Raw genomic sequence first — 13,916 nt, 5'->3', positions numbered from 1 at the left:
TTCTTTGTCATTATGGGGTATTATGTGTAGATTGATGAAGAAAAACATTAATTCAATCAATTTTAGAATAAGGTTGTAACCTAAGAAAATGTGTAAAAAGTGAAGAGGTCTGAATACTTTCCGTATGCCCTGTATATGTAGGGGAGAACAAACAGGGGAGAGACAGGAAACAGGTAACATTCTGTCAACACTGTCCCAAACGGTCCAACCTTTCTGTTACTGGCCCTACACTCTAACTGCTAGGCTACCTGCCGCCCACTACTTAGAGAATAGGGTGCAATTTGGTTATGGTATAGGCTGCCATTTGGGACACACACAGTTTCAGAGCTTGTTATGTCTGATTAGGTCACTGGAGGGCGGACAGTAGACTATTTTGTATTTTGTTCCTGTTCCTGTTAAGGCCAAGTTACACCAGGCACTACCTCTAGCGATCAAACTACCGGAGGTCAGTCATTTCTTGAACCTAGAAGTCATTTTCTTGAAGTCTCTTCTAAAAAATATAATTAGTATATTATGTGAAAAGGTATTTCCTATAATAGATTGAGCACTGAATAGAATGAATATGTTTAGTATGTTTCCAGTGTGTTGTTTCCCAAATGGAACCCTATTCTCTACATACTGCACTACTTTAACCAGAGACTTTGGGTTCTCATCAAAAGTAGTGCACTAAACATGGAATAGGGTGCCATTTGAGACGGAAACCTGTACCACATTCCTTTCAGTATTTATTGAATGGCTGTGTATTTTTTCTCTGTCTCCGACGGACTCAGCCCAAATCAATCTGTTTCCAGATTAGCACAGCAGGGGTGCTATAAACAGATGCCATTCAAAAACAAAGTTTAAAAATATATTTTATGAATTGTTGCTCTTCTTTCTGACAATAATTGCAGTCCCAGTCATTTTAATAATATTATATTGTCTTGCCAGACAAAATAAATGCCTCAATGTTTGACATGAAAGAAACGTATAAACTGAAAAGTGGTATTGTACAGTAAGAACTTTTGAATTACAACCAAAACATTGTGTTTGTCCTGGCTGAGTGACTTGCAACATTGCTCGGGAGCAGTGTTGGAGAAGCTACTCTGAAAATATAGTTACCAATTAGAAGTTAAGCTACACTAAAGCTCCCCTTAAGAAAAATATTATTTAATTAACTAAAGTAACTTTGAAAAAGTAGTTCACTACATCCAAACTACTTCATGAAATATTATCATATCTAAATATGAAATGTCATAGCATACAAATTGCAAGAACAGATCACTTTGAGTCTGATTTTAACAGAATGTGTAATATAGTCTAGTAAACACAAACTATTTATTTTATTTTTTGGTATTTTACCCCCTTTTTCTCGAACTTGTCTCATCGCTGCATCTCCCCAACAGGCTCGAGTCACCAGACGACTGAGGTCAGCCTGTTGGCGCCTGTCCTGCCACAAGGAGTCGCTAGAGAGCAATGAGCCAAGTAAAGCCCCCCAGGCCAAACCCTCCTCTAACCCGGACGACGCTGGGCCAATTGTGCAACGCCCCTAGGGGACTCCCGATCACGGCCAGTTGTGATACAGCCCGGAATCAAACCCGGGTCTGTAGTGACGCCTCTAGCACTGCGATGCAGTGCCTTAACGCTGCGCCACTCGGGAGTCCCCAAAAACAATGTTTCAAGTGAGAATTAGGCAGGTCGTGCCTACCCATATTTTCTTTTTACAAAAAAAATAGTGTGTGTGTGTGTGTCTATAAACAGTAGGGAGGGAAAACCCGTTTTGGTGATTATTGGTATATCATCAAAATAAATAAATCACGGCACGTTTCTGGGCTGATTCAGCAGTTTCTACCTCATTATAGGTACAATACTGTTGGAAATATATGTTGAAAGTTAAATGTATATTCCTGAAACACAAGTTTCAAATGATACTGTCGCCGCTTCCTGTCGCCACTTCCTGTTGACAAAACCTATTAATAAATAGTCCCATGTCAAGACACAGTTTGTGATATATTGAAAACATAAAATGTACCATCTACACATACATGTGCAAACAATAGTAATCATATTATTTGTATTTTTTTTAAACGAGCATCTTAGAAACTGTACATGCACCCAAAAGCCTGTTTTGTCATGTGGCACTAAATCACTCATCGAAAATGATACCTGCTCTCTGGTCCTGTTACCCCCAGCGCGATGACAAAATCAACAGTACAAAACCAATTGCTTAAATCAGATATGGATCTGCTTTAAGCAATCGATCTTGTGTCCTCGGGTTGACTATAAACTTTAATACTAACATCCCCAATCTGAGGTAGAGGATGTGGTCAAAACGTCAGCTTGTGTAATGTAGTAACACACACTGTCCACATCATGGAAAGTACTGTAATATACATTAATTAGATATGGCAAAATAATTCAACATCTTAATTTGGGATGATAGAAAATATGTGATTATTTAAAAAAGCTGTGAGTTTGCTAAATTGGCTAACTAGTTTACCCATTTAGACATAAAAAAAACTGCTCATGAGCACAATTTTACCAGGCGCTCTCGACTAGAGCATCCATAGGGTCTGTGCAGCAGGTTGAATGTTTGACGTCCCTGTAAACAACCTAGTTTGTCTGATGAAGTAATTAGTGCATGTCGCAGACTCAGCCAGCCTGGAGATGTCAGTGGCATGGCATATAAAGCAAAAATGCTGTGATCAGGTTTAGACGTAAATGGTGGCTTGCCATTCAGTTTTCATTAAAAAGTCAGTATTCAAGGGACAAATTTCAAGTCAAAAGCAATATGAGTGCTTGGACAGACCCATAATTACAATCCACTTTGAATCTATCCCATAGGGCTCTGGTTCGAAAGTAGTGCACTAAATAAAGTATAGGGTGCACTTTGGGACGCATTCTAGGTAATCTCCTTGCCACTGACTCTCCAGGCTAACAGAATAGTTTCTAGGTACCCAGAAGATTAAAACAGTTGCACTGTGATTACTACTGACAACATTGACGCTAAATGTTGTTACTGGTGGAATTACATTATTGCTGCACATGTATAAGTGCAACTTAAAGGGGTAGTTCACCCAAATTACAAAATGGTTGCCTGGCGGGTAGGAGCGTTGGGCCAGTAACCGAAAGGTTGAAACCGAAAGGTTGCTGTATCAAATCCCCAAGCTGACAAGGTAAAAATATGTTGTTCTGCCCCTGAGCAAGGCAGTTAAAACACTGTTCCCTGGCGTCGATGACGTGGATGTCGATTAAGGATGACGTGGATGTCGATCCACGCTGTCAGGACCCACTGGCAGACTTGACCATAAGATGCTCTTCGCCTGCGGCCCGTTTTAGTGAAGGATTTCTCCCCACTTGTCATCCAAGCCTCTGAACAAGGAGCGCCACCTTAAATGCACGATTTACACTGATGTCGAGTGGCTGCAAATACTTTGGGCTTCTGCTTTTCTTCCCTCTGAAAGCCTTTGTTGTCTTTCTGCACTGAGTCAGTTCCTCAAGCTGCTGTTTCCAACGTCTTATCATCGACTCATTAAGGCCAAGCTCCCGTGCAGCAGCTCTCTTCCCTTTTCCAACAGCCAGATTTAACGCCTTCAACTTGAAAGCTGCATCATATGCATTTCTCCGTGTCTTTGCCATGATGAGGGTGACAAAATTACTACCGTAATCAGAATGATGGGAAGTTTGAGCGCCCTCGATTTACGTCACATTATGTGACGGTGCTCAGTTTTTTGGCGGCATGAATCTTGTGAAAAATCCATAAATTAGCCGCGTCATTGTATAAACCGCGAGGTTCAAAGTGTGGTAATAAAGTAGTGGCTTATAGTCCGGAAATTACGGTAGGTGTCTGGCTAGACTGTAAACTCTCCTTCCAGACTCATATCAAACATCTCCAATCGAAAATCAAATCTAGAGTCGGCTTTCTATTCCGCAACAAAGCCTCCTTCACTCACGCCGCCAAAACTAACTATCCTACCGATCCTCGACTTCGGCGATGTCTACAAAATAGCTTCCAACACTCTACTCAGCAAACTGGATGCAATTTATCACAGTGCCATCCGTTTTGTTACTAAAGCACCTTATACCACCCACCACTGCGACCTGTATGCTCTAGTCAGCTGGCCCTCGCTACATATTCATCGCCAGACCCACTGGCTCCAGATCATCTACAAGTCCATGCTAGGTAAAGCTCCGCTATATCTCAGTTCACTGGTCATGATGGCAGCACCCACCAGTAGGACGCGCTCCAGCAGGTGTATCTCACTGATCATCCCTAAAGCCAACACCTCATTTGGCCGCCTTTCGTTCAAGTTCTCTGCTGCCTGTGACTGGAACGAATTTCAAAAATCGCTGAAGTTGGAGACTTTTATCTCCCTTACCAACTTCAAACATCTGCTATCTGAGCAGCTAACCGATCGCAGCAGCTGTACATAGTCCATCGGTAAATAGCCCACCCAATTTACCTACCTCATCCCCATACTGTTTATATTTATTTACTTTTCTGCTCTTTTGCACACCAGTATCTCTACCTGTACATGACCATCTGATCATTTATCACTCCAGTGTTAATCTGCAAAATTGTAATTATTTGCCTACCTCCTCATGCCTTTTGCACACAATGTATATAGACTCTCTTTTTTTCTACTGTGTTATTGACTTGTTAATTGTTTACTCCATGTGTAACTCTGTGTTGTCTGTTCACACTGCTATGCTTTATCTTGGCCAGGTCGCAGTTGTAAATGAGAACTTGTTCTCAACTAGCTTCCCTGGTTAAATAAAGGTGAAATAAAATAAAAAACAAATAAAAATACCTTGTCCATAGACTGCTTACAGGAAAACATGTTATTTTTTTGTTTGGGTGACCAAAATTTGGATAATTAAGTTGACCTATCCCTTTAACAGGACTACACAATGACAGCAACATGAAAGGATATTTTAACCAGTCCTACATGACAACTGAACCTTATTCTGTGTTCCTCAATACAATCCCTCCCAAGGGTAGCACATTTACTAACTAAGACACCTGATTCAACTAATAAGGGTTTGGTGATTACCCCAATCAGGTGTGTTAGTGCAGGGCTGGAACAGAAATGTGCATACCCTGTGGGTCCCACAGGAATGGATTGAGAAACACTGTTCTAACAAGATCAACACTGAGAAGCAATCAGGGATTCAAACAAAAACAAAGTGTACACCCTGCCACTTTTTTGGTTAAAAGATAAGGAATGGCACTGGAGAAATGTAGCAATGTAGCAATTCCAGATTGCTCTTTTAAACTGCTTGTTCTAAACAGATGGAAGCTGCTTGTTCTAAACAGATGGCTTAGGCCATAAACAAATGCACACAATTTCAAAACCAAAGCAGTAGAGAAGTCAGCAACAGATGTCCATATGGAGCACTTTTGGTAGGACATCAAAACAACTCAAAGCTTACATCCCTAATGGCACCCTATTCCCTATATACTACACTACTTTGACCAGAGACCTTTGGGTCATTCCCCTGGTCAAAAGTAGTACACTATATAAGGAAAAGGGTGCCATTTGGGACACAAATAAAGTCTAGTTGCCCATTCTAAACAAGACTAATTAGGTGGTATAGTTTGTGGGGGGAAAGGTAGCCAAGGTGTGTCTTTAGTGTTTCATAATATAGTGATAGAATGGAGAAACATTTAACCTTCAAACTGTGGTTAGCGGGGCTGATTCACATCTGTATTTTCCTGATACAAGTTATTACAATGATTTATTATGCAGGAATACATCTGTGCATACATCCCAAATGGCACCTTATTCCCCATATAGTATACTACTTTTGACAAGATCCCTATAGGCCCTGGTCAAAAGTAGTGCACTATAAAGGGAATAGGATGCCATTTGGGAAGCACACTTCCACTTTATCTCCATCTTCAACCAGAGGGACCACTAATGGACGTAAGGGTCGTATCACTGTACTGTATGTACATCCACATCATTTCTCACTTGCCATGTATCATTTACATTACGTTTTGGCCGTTTCAGTCTACTTATAGTCCAGCAAATTCTCATGACCTCGAATTGACCTTGGCACATTCATAATTTAAAAACATTGTATAGGTCCCAAATGGCACCTTATTCCCTAACCTTTACAGAAAAAACACATGCATTCATGCGATCACATGGGATCTCATGTGAAGTTAATGTAACATGTAACGCAACATGTGATAACGTGAAACTAGAAGTGAAAACGTGATGACGTGAAGTGTTTCAAAAACACCTGTTTTGCACATTATCCACAAGCGAAATCCTGTATTTTTTCTGTAAGGCAGTGGTCACCAACCGGTCATTTGCGATGGACTGTTTCATCATCTAGGCATTCCTAGTCAGTCACCAAACATCTATGCAGACAAGCCAACGATAAAGGCTTGCTCTTTTGCCGGAAGGTACATTTGATTCAGAAACCCTGCGCAACGGGTAGGCAGTGACCAGAGCCCTATGTGAAAAGCGAGAGCAGGGACCATGAGAGGCAGACCCTCTGCTGCTCTCTCCCTCCCTCCGCTGAGACTGACCAACAGATGGCAGCTACCATACCACTAGTCCAGTAAGATCAAATAAAAAAGCTCATTATTTCAACTTATGTTCAGCTATGCCTCACAAGTGATACAACAAGTGATATTTTTGGTTATCAAAGCTATAGTTTTGAAATATAATATGGTCTGAGAATATAGCCAATATACTGTGCTAATGTATTAGCCTACAGACTGTTTTTATTAATGTTGCATAGGCTTACATTTTTCATGTTTTTTATCTGAGCGGTAGAGCTCGGCTTGCTTTTTGACTGCGAAAGTGAACTTGACTCAGAAAAGGTTGGTGACCCCTGCTGTGATCACTGCAAATAGTGCACATAGGGCTCTGGTCAAAAGTAGTGCACAATACAGGAAATAGGGTGCCATTTGGGACTCACATCATGTGTCTCTAGTAAGCACCCAAAGGTGGCACTTGAGGTAGAACTTTAAGTAAATAACATCTTCATATCATCTCTGACATCTAAAATAGCCTACGTGCCCTTTGATGACTCCAGGCCCCTTGTGTGTGGTGTCAAAAAAGCTGAAGCACCTGCTGCCTGCCTGCTTCTCTACAATAACACACAACATATCTCAAGGATTTCCATTGGAAACCAGCACACACACCAGGCACTATGTAGAAGAGTAAATATGGCAAGTCTAAATTGACACAATGGAAAGTAGATGCTCAATTACTCTCTCTCTCTCTCTCTCTCTCTGCTGCCATGGTCAAACAAACTGGCAGACCAAACAAAGTGTAGCCTACAGAGAGAAACTAGTTTTGAGGAGGTGAAGGAGAGATGGGGCTATATTGAAACCATTCAGTAACTACGTCCCTGATGGCACCCTATTCCTTATATAGTGCACTACTTTTAACCAGGCCCTATGGCTCTGGTCAATAATAGTGCACTAAACAATGCCTCATTGAGCAAGGTCCCTACTGGAAGAAGAACGCCATGCAAACTCCAGCAGAGAAGGCAATGACATACGGTAAAGACCGACTGATTCAATGCATGCAGGGTGTGCTGAGGTTCCCAGAGTTACTGTCTGCTGTTGACCTGGCACACACCTCTTCCTCCCCTTCCCTCAGCTCACCTCCGGTCTCCTGGCTCTGTTGAGTGAGGCCCCACTGTTGCCAGGGTTGCATCCCAAAATGGCATGGGCGCTGGTCAAAAGTAGTGCACAATCTGTGTAATAGGGTGCCATTGGGACACAAGCCATGCAACACCATGCATCCTAACTCTTACCCTATGGTGGATATCTACCATGCCATTTTATTGGAGACCTAAAAGTCAAACAGGCACACTGTTTTTGTATGGCTTAGGCAGGTTCATGAACTTTGCCATCTAAGTTGAAACCCAGTATTTATGTTTGGACCTTTTCCTAGATATTGGATTCCACATGCCTCTATGCAGGCATTATCATTAGAAACAGATAGGCCTGGTTACTATATGCCACGACTGCAATCAATAACAGATCCTGCTACTATGTAGACTAGATAGGTACAGTGGGCTATGGTATTGACCTACTCTATGGAACCTTGCTATAATGCAGTATTAACTGATACAGCCTATACATAAAATTGACCTGTTAAGAATGATTTCTCAAGTCAGCTTTGCACTCCATTCAAAACACATTGCTTTACACTGTAGGCTATAGGTTACTGCAGGTAGGCTATATAGGCTACTAGCGCCTATGAAAAAAAAATCGATACTTGCACACACTGTAAGTTGAAAATGTGAGCGGTCGGGCATTGACGAACAGTCGTTAGCCAAATCATAACCCCATTGCAATTTTACATGCTCCCCCGAAATACACACATCATGTCATAAAATACACATTCAGATCTCGCCATCAACCGTTGTTAAATGTTGATTAATCAAAGGGTGAACATTTTCCCGAGTGCAAATTTAAAGCGCCGTTAATTTAAGGCTTTTGCAGATGCGTCTTGGCTGACTGTGTGTGTGTGTGTTTACCAAGACTCAAACAGACACCCTGCGCTACCTTGTACGTGAAGCAAAAATAGACAGCCCCTCCCCTGAAAAAAACAAACAATATCTGCATGGTAAAGAACACTCCTAGTATACATATTTGCGAGATCGTTCTAAACGCTTAATGGCATAGATACGCATCCTACCTGGAAGATGTTCGGCGCGGCGGTTGCAGTTCCCCTGCGCCCAGCTTCAGTCGCTGAGAGCACAGCACATCCCTTCTGCTGAGCATGCCTTTAACGATAGGGGAGGACGCGTTGCCAGGGTGGAGTGTGTTCTTCTCACGCGCCAAACCAGCCGCTACACTGTGCGTTCGTTGTTCGTTAAAAAGGGATCTCAAAATGGTTTCTTCCAAACTGTGTAATAACTTGTTTTTTTCTTGCCAGAGGCAGCAATAAATGTTTCCCATATCATTGTGTGTTTATATTGAAACGAGTATCCATACATACAGAGACATTTATTCCATAAATATATGGCTCTGAATACATTCAAGTACTGTGTATACATGAGTATACATGATTGGTATACATGGGTATGTACATACACATACAGACAGGGAGCACACAGCATACTAGCCACAGCTAGGGCACGTTGCTTATGTATTGTGCGTCCCAAATGACACCCATTCTTACTCTCCCAAATGACACCCATTCCCTATATAGTACACTACTTTTGAACAGGTCTGGTCAAAAGTAGTGTACTATAACAGTATAAAGAATAAAGTGCCATTTATGAACTATGCTGCCACTGAAAAGCAATACAGTGCAACTTCATCTTCCAATCAGCATTGGAAATGTGTCCTTTTGCTCTCTGATGTTATTTCCAATCGCACACCAAAAAAGTGGGGGAAATAAATATTTTCTTGTCTGATGACTGGATTGGAAGTCCTCCATCCCCTCCCTCTGCTATTTACTGTAGGCCTACGTTGTCTTAGCTTACATCACCAATACCACCATGTTCTCCACACAGTGCACTACTTTTGACCTACTATTAACGAGAGCCCTGGACAAAAGTAGTGGACTATATAAGGAACAGGATTCCATTTGGGATCCACCCTTTGTTTCTATTTGCCTTGCTTGGGCTTTACAGTAACACTTGGTTGGTCTGTAATAAACAAATCTTTCAGAGGGCGGTGAGGCCGTCATGGCAAACACGGGTTCCCTCGAAGTGCAGTATGTCACAGTTGGCACAGGAAGGTCTGAACAGAGTGCATTTAATTAACCAAGCTGCCTTGGCATTGGACGGGAGGGGGGACACTCACTGGCGAGTCATCACCATGCACCACCAAGGGCATGTTTCAGCTCTCTGACTGCCATACAGTTACAAATTAGCACCGAGGGAACATGCTGCTGTGCTCTGACAGAACATGCTTTTTAGGAATGTTGTCAGTGGTAGTACAGTGCCAGTCAGTAGTACTGTTCTCAGATGAGAGGAATATAATGTACTGTAGAGGATGTGTTAGTCTCTTCTCTTACTGTAGAGGGTCCAGTAGTCTCTGTTTTTACCATAGAGAGTGCATATTAGTCTTTCATTTTTATATTTGGACTCATTTACTCCATGATGATGGATGTGTCTGAAATGGCACCCTATTCCCTATATCATGCACCACTTTAAACCCTACGGTCCCTGATCAAAAGGAGTGCACGACAAAGAGAATAGAGTGCCATTTGGGTTAGGCAATGACAAGCAGACGTATCTCCTGCCACAGGAATCACCAGGCTCTGAGTGACTGCTGCATCATCTCTTCCAGCACTTTCAAATTCTTTGACTTTTTGCTTTGCCCTGCCTGGAGTGCCAGATAAGGTTTACACATTTGAAACTAGTCTATTGGTTCTATTGTGCCAGTCAAGCTCAATCCAGCTTAAAGTATTTGAAATGACTTCAAATAGTATTTGAACTCAGGTCTATACTGCTAGCTAGCAGTGTTTGACTCTGTAATAGGAGCATATCATTAAATGACAGAGGGGAAATCGTTCAGCCTTACCTGTTTCCTGCCACGTGGCACAATGTCTGGCGGTCCATGGGTGGTTTAACCCTAACTGAAGCCATGTTGGGCCTATTTTAGAACAGAGGGTATTACGGGGGATTATAAAAGCCTTTCAATAAAAAATGACCACTTCTGACTAATGGGAAGTTCATATGTTGAAAATTATGGAAGTTGTATCAGACTGGAGACACAATATGTGACCCAAATGGAAAAACCCAAAACACCAGTCTCAATGTCAACAGTGAAGAGGCGACTCCGGGATGATGGCCTTCTAGGCAGTGTTCCTCTGTCCAGCGTCTGTGTTCTTTTGCCCATCTTAATCTTTTCTTTTTATTGGCCAGTCTGAGATATGACTTTTTCTTTGCAACTCTGCCTAGAAGGCCAGCATCCCGGAGTCGCCTCTTCACTGTTGATATTGAGACTGGTGTTTTGTGGGTACTATTTAATGAAGCTGCCAGTTGAGGACTTGTGGGGCGTCTATTTCTCAAACTAGACAGTTCAGTCAGTTTGAACGGTAGTGTAGATTTATGATTGGACTGATTCTCAAACTAGACACTCTAATGTGCCTGTCCTCTTGCTCAGTTGTGCACCGGGGCCTCCCACTCCTCTTGCTATTCTGGTTAGTGCCAGTTTGCGCTATTCTGTGAAGTGAGTAGTACAAAGCGTTGTACGAGATCTTCAGTTTCTTGGCAATTTCTCGCATGGAATAGCCTTCATTTCTCAGAACAAGAATAGACTGCCGAGTTTCAGAAGAAAGTTATTTGTTTCTGGCCATTTTGAACCTGTAAACGAACCCACAAATGCTGATGCACCAGATACTCAACTAGTCTAAAGAAGGACAGTTTTATTGCTTCTTCGATCAGAACAATGGTTTTCAGCTGTGCTAACATAATTGCAAAAGGTTTTTTTAATGATCAATTAGCCTTTTAAAATTATAAAATTGCATTAGCTAACACAACGTGCCATTGGAACACTGGAGTCATGGTTGCTGATAATGGGCCTCTGTTACACCTATGTAGATATTTCATTAAAATAAAATCAGCCGGTTCCAGCTACAATAGTCATTTAACAAAACTAACAATATATACACAGTATTTCTGATAAATGTTATTTTAAATGGACAAAAAAGTGCTTTTCTTTCAAAAACAAGGACATTTCTAAGTGACAGCAAACTTTTAAACGGTAGTGTATCTAGAAGTAAAGGAGACTATAGAAAGAGCTGCCATTTTGGTTTTTGCTACAAATAGTTGTGGTAGAGCCATGTGGCTCATCAAGTTGATAGACAGTTTAGGACCCTGGAAAGGCTAACCGAGAAACAATCATCATATAAGTACCATATAATATGGAGACCATCGTTGTGTCCCAAATGCCCCCCTATATCAGTGTTTTCCCAACCCTGGTCCTCCAGTAGCCCCAACAGTACACATTTTTGTTGTAACCCTGGACCAGCACACCTGATTCAACTAGTCAACTAATCATCAAACCCTCAAAGAGCTGTGTTTATCCAAGGCAACAACAAAAATGTGTACTGTCAGGGGTACTCAAGGACCAGGGTTGGGAAACAATGCCCTCTATAGTGCACTACTTTTGACCAGAGCCCTACGGCTCTATGAAGACATTACAAAAAGACCAGGGGTTTTATTCCTTGACGTGGTAAATACTTGGACACCCACTGTCTGGCACTCGATACATGGAAGTGCAACAGTAATATATGCAACGTATTCAAGACCTTCTAAATTGTCATGACATAGTTAATCAAAGAATGAGCACTCAGGTGAGAAATGTCCCACGCATACAAAAGTATTCCATCTGGAGTACTGTACAGATCTACCACCTCATGGGGCACCAACCAACAGCACCAAAGTTCTGCTACCAGTTGGAATTCTGTGACTCACTGGCATTCCTTGATGATAAGTCATGGGAGGGGGAGATAGTAGTTGCATCCCAAATGGAAGCCTATTCCCTACATAAACACACTACTTTTGACCACAGCCCAATGGACCCTGGTCAAATGTAGTGCAGTGCATAGGTGCCATTTGGGTCGGGACACAGCCAGTGAGAGGTCGAAGTGTCAGTGAAAACAAACCTGAATTCATCAGTTTCCCCAGAAGAGATGCATTTGCACTCATAACTGGCACAACTAAAACAAAGCAATGGGAGCGACAGCAACAATCTCAGATTCAAACAGACTTTCCTTACTTCATTCCACAAACAGAAGCATACATTTCCATTGCTCTTATAACTTTGGCCTGGAAGGGTTTACACACACTGGCCTCATTATGAAATGTAAGTGGTGCCTGTGAATGGCAAAAATGGGGTTGTGGAGTTGGGCTTTATTTTAATGGAATTGGGATGAGCTCTTTGTGGCATTGCCTAAAGAGCAGAAATACCAAACATTATGAGTCCTCACTTGTATAATGCTTCCACTACCCTAAGAGGGAAAATAAGCAAAGACCCAGAGTTAGGCCTACTGTAGGTAAGATTGACTATAGAACTGCAATATGGTATACCAAATAACTTGTGGGGTGGTCAAGGCCTAATGAGACAGTGACCGAGGATCCAAAATGACACTTCTTTCCCTTTTAGTGCACTGCTTTTTACAAGGGCCCATAGAGCGCAATTTTGGATGCATACAGTATGTATAAGGAGTTTAAAGCGGTGTGAAGACACATGGCCCTGCTATTCTTGTGTTAGTCCAGGTTCCTTCCTCAAAGCTCCACAAAAGGACTCTCCAGGGATAAATGCAGGACTCTAAGTTGTCCTGTATGTTACTTACTGAGCATAACTACACAATTCCACTGCTGCCGACTACCCTGACCCTCTATACCCTTCAAGCTCCAACTAAGGATACATTCCAAATGGCATCCTATTTCTTAGAGCCATAGGGCTCTGGTCAACAGTACTGCACAATACAGGGAATACTTGACATTTTGCACACACTCAAACTTAGTGAAACCCACTTCCTCAGATCATAATACTGTAATAGTTTATTATATAATGACAGGGTTTGCATGCCAGCTATTATAATACATTGTGGCGGATGGCTTTCAGGGTACTCAAGGACATTTAAGAGGCTCAAAGTAATTTGTTAAACAGTATATGATAATTATATTACAACACAGCTGCATTGATCCGACTAGGATGAGAATGTCAACACTTGTTAAACGTATCCTTGATACTAATTCTATTCATGGTAATGATGGGGAAAGGACTGAAGTTCACTAAACAGTTTTAAAAACAAAATTCAAAGAAATTAATGCATGCATGAACTAGGTTTCATTGATGTTGATCTCAGTCAAAGAAATCTTACGTAAAGGAGGGTCTGTGGCATAAATAGGATGTACATAAAATCAGATACAAAAAAAGACCTCAAAATGTGCATCCCAAATGGTTACTGGAAATTCTGCAGACCCTCTGACCACCTAGT

Source organism: Oncorhynchus masou, chromosome 17 (genome assembly GCF_036934945.1).
Source record: "Oncorhynchus masou masou isolate Uvic2021 chromosome 17, UVic_Omas_1.1, whole genome shotgun sequence".
Classification (NCBI taxonomy): Eukaryota; Metazoa; Chordata; class Actinopteri; order Salmoniformes; family Salmonidae; genus Oncorhynchus; species Oncorhynchus masou.
The sequence above is the reverse complement of the archived record's forward strand: the minus strand, read 5'-3'. Positions refer to the sequence as shown.